A 7,101-nucleotide genomic window follows, 5' to 3' on the forward strand; every position below is an offset into this window, starting at 1 on the left:
ACAAGATATTAAGTGTTACAGTTGCGATTTATAAGGGTTTTTTAAGCGTTTTTGCCAGTTTTGAGCATAAAGCAGCTCAAACTTTGTTTGTTTTGCATGAAACTTGGCACACAACACCGTTTGGTATATATTATTGTGTTGAAGTGGTTAGAATTGAAAATCATAGTCATATGCGAGATATTTAGTGTTAAGTTACTATTTTAAGGGTTTTTAAGCGTTTTTTGCCACTTTTGCGCATAAAGTAACTCAAACTTGGTTTGTTTTTGCACAAAACTTGGCACACAACACTATTTAGTACATATTATTGTGTTGAAGCGGTTAGAAATTTAAAATCATAGTGATATGCTAGATATTAAGTGTTAAGTTACTATATTAAGTGTTTTAAAGCGTTTTTTACACTTTTGCGCATAAAAGTAGCTCAAACTTGGTTTCGTTTAGCACGAAATTTGGCACACAACACCTGTTTGGTATATATTATTGTGTTGAAGTGGTTAGAATTGAAAATCATAGTCATATGCTAGAAATTACGTGTTAAGCTGCTATTTTAAGGGTTTTTAAGCGTTTTTGCCAGTTTTGCGCATAAAGTATCTCAAAACTTTTTTGTTTTGCACGAAACTTGACACACAACACTATTTGGTATATGTTATTTTTGTTGAAGTGGTTCGAAATTAAAATCATAGTCATATGCTCGATAGTAAGTGTTAAGTTACTATTTTAATTTTTAAGCGTTTTTGACACTTTTTGCACATAAAATAGCTCAAACTTGGTTTGTTTTGAACGAAACTTGGAACACAACACTGTTTGGTAAATATTATTGTGTTGAAGTTGTGATAACTGAAAATCATAGTCATATGCAAGATATTAAGTGTTAAGTTGCGATTTTTAAGGGTTTTTAAGCGTCTTTGCCACTTTTGCGCATAAAGTAGCTCAAACTTGGTTTGCTCTGCACGAAACTTGGCACACAACACTATTTGGTATATATTATTGTGTTGAAGTGGTTAGAATTGAAAATCATAGTCATACGCTAGAAATTACGTGTTAAGTTGCAATTTTAAGGGTTTTAAGCGTTTTTTTGCCAGTTTTGAGCATAAAGCAGCTCAAACTTGGTTTGTTTTGCACGAAACTTGACACACACAACACTATTTGGTATATATTATTTTGTTGAAGTAGTTAGAATTGAAAATCATAGTCATATGCTAGATATTAAGTGTTAAGTTACTATTTGAGGGTTTTTTAAGAGTTTTTGACACTTTTTGCGCATAAAGTAGCTCAAACTTTGTTTGTTTTGCATGAAACTTGGCACACAACACTATTTGGTATATATTATTGTGTTGGAGTGGTTATAATTTAAAATTATAGTCATATGCAAGATATTAAGTGTGAAGTTGCGATTTAAAGGGTTTTTAAGCGTTTTTGCCACTTTTGCGCATAAAGTAACACAAACTTGGTTTGTTCTGCTCGAAACTTGGCACACGACACTATTTGGTATATATTATTGTGTTGAAGTGGTTAGAATTAAAAATCATAGTCCATACGCTAGAAATTACGTGTTAAGTTGCGATTTTAAGGGTTTTTAAGCGTTTTCGCCAGTTTTGAGCATAAAGCAGCTCAAACTTGGTTTGTTTTGCACGAAACTTGACACACAACACTATTTGGTACATAATATTGTGTTGAAGTGGTTAGAATTGAAAATCATAGTCATATGCTAGATATTAAGTGTTAAGTTACTATTTTAATGGTTTGTAAACGTTTTTGATACTTTTGCGCATAAAGTAGCTCAAACTTTGTTTGTTTTGCATGAAACTTGGCACACAACACTGTTTGGTATATATTATTGTGTTGAAGTGGTTATAATTTAAAATCATAGTCATATGCAAGATATTAAGTGTTAAGTGTGCGATTTTAAGGGTTTTTTAAGCGTTTTTTGCCACTTTTGCGCATAAAGTAACTCAAACTTGGTTTGTTTTGCACAAAATTTGACACACAACACTATTTGGTATATATTATTTTGTTGAAGCGGTTAGAATTGAAAATCATAGTCATATGCTAGATATTAAGTGTTAAGTTACTATTTTAAGGGTGTTTAAGAGTTTTTGACACTTTTTGCGCATAAAGTAGCTCAAACTTTGTTTGTTTTGCATGAAACTTGGCACACAACACTGTTTGGTATATATTATTGTGTTGAAGTGGTTATAATTTAAAATTATAGTCATATACAAGATATTAAGTGTTAAGTTGCGATTTTAAGGGTTTTTAAGCGTTTTTGCCAGTTTTGAGCATAAAGCAGCTCAAACTTTGTTTGTTTTGCATGAAACTTGGCACACAATACTGTTTGGTATATATTATTGTGTTGAAGTGGTTAGAATTGAAAATCATAGTCATATGCTTGATATTTAGTGTTAAGTTACTATTTTAAGGGGTTTTTAAGCGTTTTTTGCCACTTTTTGCGCCATAAAGTAACTCAAACTTGGTTTGTTTTGCACAAAACTTGGCACACAACACTATTTAGTACATATTATTGTGTTGAAGCGGTTAGAATTTAAAGTCATAGTGATATGCTACGATATTAAGTGTTAAGTTACTATTTTAAGTGTTTTAAGCGTTTTTTACACTTTTGCGCATAAAGTAGCTCAAACTTGGTTTGTTTTGCATCGAAATTTGGCACACAACACTGTTTGGTATATATTATTGTGTTGAAGTGGTTAGAATTGAAAATCATAGTCATATGCTAGAAATTACGTGTTAAGTTGCTATTTTAAGGGTTTTTAAGCGTTTTTTGCCAGTTTTGCGCATAAAGTAGCTCAAAACTTTTTGTGTTTTGCACGAAACTTGACACACAACACTATTTGGTATATGTTTATTTTGTTGAAGTGGTTCGAAATTAAATCATAGTCATATGCTCGATAATAAGTGTTAAGTTACTATTTTATTTTTTAAGCGTTTTTGACACTTTTGCGCATAAAATAGCTCAAACTTGGTTTGTTTTGCACGAAACTTGGAACACAACACTGTTTGGTAAATATTATTGTGTTGAAGTGGTTAGAATTGAAAATCATAGTCATACGCTAGAAATTATGTGTTAAGTTGCGATTTTAAGGGTTTTTAAGCGTTTTTGCCAGTTTTGAGCATAAAGGAGCTCAAACTTGGTTTGTTTTGCACGAAAACATGACACACAACACTATTTGGTATATATATATTTTTTTGAAGTAGTTAGAATTGAAAATCATAGTCATATGCTAGATATTAAGTGTTAAGTTACTATTTTAAAGGTTTTTAAGAGTTTTTTGACACTTTTGCGCGCATAAAGTAGCTCAAACTTTGTTTGTTTTGCATGAAACTTGGCACACAACACTGTTTGGTATATATTATTGTGTTGAAGTGGTTATAATTTAAAAATATAGTCATATGCAAGATATTAAGTGTTAAGTTGCGATCTAAAGGGTTTTTTAAGCGTTTTTGACCCTTTTGCGCATAAAGTAGCACAAACTTGGGTTTGTTCTGCTAGAAACTTGGCACACGACACTATTTGGTATATATTGTTGTGTTGAAGTGGTTAGAATTAAAAAATCATAGTCCATACGCTAGAAATTACGTGTTAAGTTGCGATTTTAAGGGTTTTTAAGCGTTTTTGCCAGTTTGAGCATAAAGCAGCTCAAACTTGGTTTGTTTTGCACGAAACTTGACACACAACACTATTTGGTACATAATATTGTGTTGAAGTGGTTAGAATTGAAAAATCATAGTCATATGCTAGATATTAAGTGTTAAGTTACTATTTTAAGGGGTTTTTAAACGTTTTTGATACTTTTGCGCATAAAGTAGCTCAAACTTTGATTGTTTTTGCATGAAACTTGGCACACAACACTGTTTGGTATATTATTATTGTGTTGAAGTGGGTTATAATTTAACAATCATAGTCATATGCAAGATATTAAGTGTTAAGTTGCGATTTTAAGGGTTTTTATGCGTTTTTGCCACTTTTGCGCATAAAGTAAACTCAAACTTAGTTTGTTTTGCACAAAACTTGGCACACAACACTATTTGGTATTATTATTGTGTTGAAGCGGTTAGAATTGAAAATCATAGTGATATGCTAGATATTAAGTGTTAAGTTACTATTTTAAGGGTGTTTAAGAGTTTTTGACACTTTTGCGCATAAAGTAGCTCAAACTTTATTTGTTTGCATGAAACTTGGCACACAACACTGTTTGGTATATATTATTGTGTTGAAGTGGTTATAATTTAAAATTATAGTCATATACAAGATATTAAGTGTTTAAGTTGCGATTTTAAGGGTTTTTAAGCGTTTTTTGCCAGTTTTGAGCATAAAGCAGCTCAAACTTTGTTTGTTTTGCATGAAACTTGGCACACAACACTGTTTGGTATATATTATTGTGTTGAAGTGGTTAGAATTGAAAATCATAGTCATATGCTAGATATTTAGTGTTAAGTTACTATTTTAAGGGTTTTTTAAGCGTTTTTTGCCACTTTTGCGCATAAAAGTAACTCAAACCTTGGTTTGTTTTTGCAGTAAACTTGGCACACAACACTATTTAGTACATATTATTGTGTTGAAGCGGTTAGAATTTAAAATCATAGTGATATGCTAGATATTAAGTGTTAAGTTACTATTTTAAGTGTTTTAAGCGTTTTTTTACACTTTTGCGCATAAAGTAGCTCAAACTTGGTTTGTTTTGCACGAAATTTGGCACCACAACACTGTTTGGTATATATTATTGTGTTGAAGTGGTTAGAATTGAAAATCATAGTCATATGCTAGAAATTACGTGTTAAGTTGCTATTTTAAGGGTTTTTAAGCGTTTTTGCCAGTTTTGCGCATAAAGTAGCTCAAAACTTTTTTGTTTTTCACGAAACTTGACACACAACACTATTTGGTATATGTTATTTTGTTGAAGTGGTTCGAAATTAAATCATAGTCATATGCTCGATAATAAGTGTTAAGTTACTATTTTATTTTTAAGCGTTTTTGACACTTTTGCGCATAAAATAGCTCAAACTTGGTTTGTTTTGCACGAAACTTGGAACACAACACTGTTTGGTAAATATTATTGTGTTGAAGTTGTGATAACTAAAAATCATAGTCATATGCAAGATATTAAGTGTTAAGTTGCGATTTTAAGGGTTTTTTAAGCGTCTTTGCCACTTTTGCGCATAAAGTAGCTCAAACTTGGTTTGCTCTGCACGAAACTTGGCACACAACACTATTTGGTATATATTATTGTGTTGAAGTGGTTAGAATTGAAAATCATAGTCATACGCTAGAAATTATGTGTTAAGTTGCGATTTTAAGGGTTTTTAAGCGTTTTTGCCAGTTTTGAGCATAAAGGGAGCTCAAACTTGGTTTGTTTTGCACGAAACTTGACACACAACACTATTTGGTATATATTATTTTTTTGAAGTAGTTAGAATTGAAAATCATAGTCATATGCTAGATATTAAGTGTTAAGTTACTATTTTTAAGGGTTTTTAAGAGTTTGTTTTGACACTTTTGCGCATAAAGTAGCTCAAACTTTGTTTGTTTTGCATGAAACTTGGCACACAACACTGTTTGGTATATATTATTGTGTTGAAGTGGTTATAATTTAAAATTATAGTCATATGCAAGATATTAAGTGTTAAGTTGCGATTTAAAGGGTTTTTTTAAGCGTTTTTGCCACTTTTGCGCATAAAGTAGCACAAACTTGGTTTTGTTCTGCTAGAAACTTGGCACACCACACTATTTGGTATATATTATTGTGTTGAAGTGGTTAGAATTAAAAATCATAGTCATACGCTAGAAATTACGTGTTAAGTTGCGATTTTAAGGGTTTTTAAGCGTTTTTTGCCAGTTTTGAGCATAAAGCAGCTCAAACTTGGTCTTGTTTTCGCACGAAACTTGACACACAACACTATTTGGTACATAATATTGTGTTGAAGTGGTTAGAATTGAAAATCATAGTCATATGCTAGATATTAAGTGTTAAGTTACTATTTTAAGGGGTTTTTAAACGTTTTTGATACTTTTGCGCATAAAATAGCTCAAACTTTGATTGTTTTGCATGAAACTTGGCACACAACACTGTTTGATATATATTATTGTGTTGAAGTGGTTATAATTTAAAATCATAGTCATATGCAAGATATTAAGTGTTAAGTTGCGATTTTAAGGGTTTTTAAGCGTTTTTGCCACTTTTTGCGCATAAAGTAACTCAAACTTAGTTTGTTTTGCACAAAACTTGGCACACAACACTATTTGGTATATATTATTGTGTTGAAGCGGTTAGAATTGAAAATCATAGTGATATGCTAGATATTAAGTGTTAAGTTACTATTTTAAGGGTGTTTAAGAGTTTTTTGACACTTTTGCGCATAAAGTAGCTCAAACTTTGTTTGTTTTGCATGAAACTTGGCACACAACCACTGTTTGGTAGATATTATTGTGTTGAAGTGGTTATAATTTAAAATTATAGTCATATACAAGATATTAAGTGTTAAGTTGCGATTTTACAGGGTTTTTAAGCGTTTTTTGCCAGTTTTGAGCATAAAGCAGCTCAAACTTTGTTTGTTTTGCATGAAACTTGGCACACAACACCGTTTGGTATATATTATTGTGTTGAAGTGGTTAGAATTGAAAATCATAGTCATATGCGAGATATTTAGTGTTAAGTTACTATTTTAAGGGTTTTTAAGCGTTTTTGCCACTTTTGCGCATAAAGTAACTCAAACTTGGTTTGTTTTGCACAAAACTTGGCACACAACACTATTTAGTACATATTATTGTGTTGAAGCGGTTAGAATTTAAAATCATAGTGATATGCTAGATATTAAGTGTTAAGTTACTATATTAAGTGTTTTAAGCGTTTTTTACACTTTTGCGCATAAAGTAGCTCAAACTTGGTTTGTTTAGCACGAAATTTGGCACACAACACTGTTTGGTATATATTATTGTGTTGAAGTGGTTAGAATTGAAAATCATAGTCATATGCTAGAAATTACGTGTTAAGCTGCTATTTTAAGGGTTTTTAAGCGTTTTTTGCCAGTTTTGCGCATAAAGTATCTCAAAACTTTTTTGTTTTGCACGAAACTTGACACACAACACTA

The sequence above is a fragment of the Amaranthus tricolor genome, chromosome 1, assembly GCF_026212465.1.
Source record: "Amaranthus tricolor cultivar Red isolate AtriRed21 chromosome 1, ASM2621246v1, whole genome shotgun sequence".
Lineage (NCBI taxonomy): Eukaryota > Viridiplantae > Streptophyta > Magnoliopsida > Caryophyllales > Amaranthaceae > Amaranthus > Amaranthus tricolor.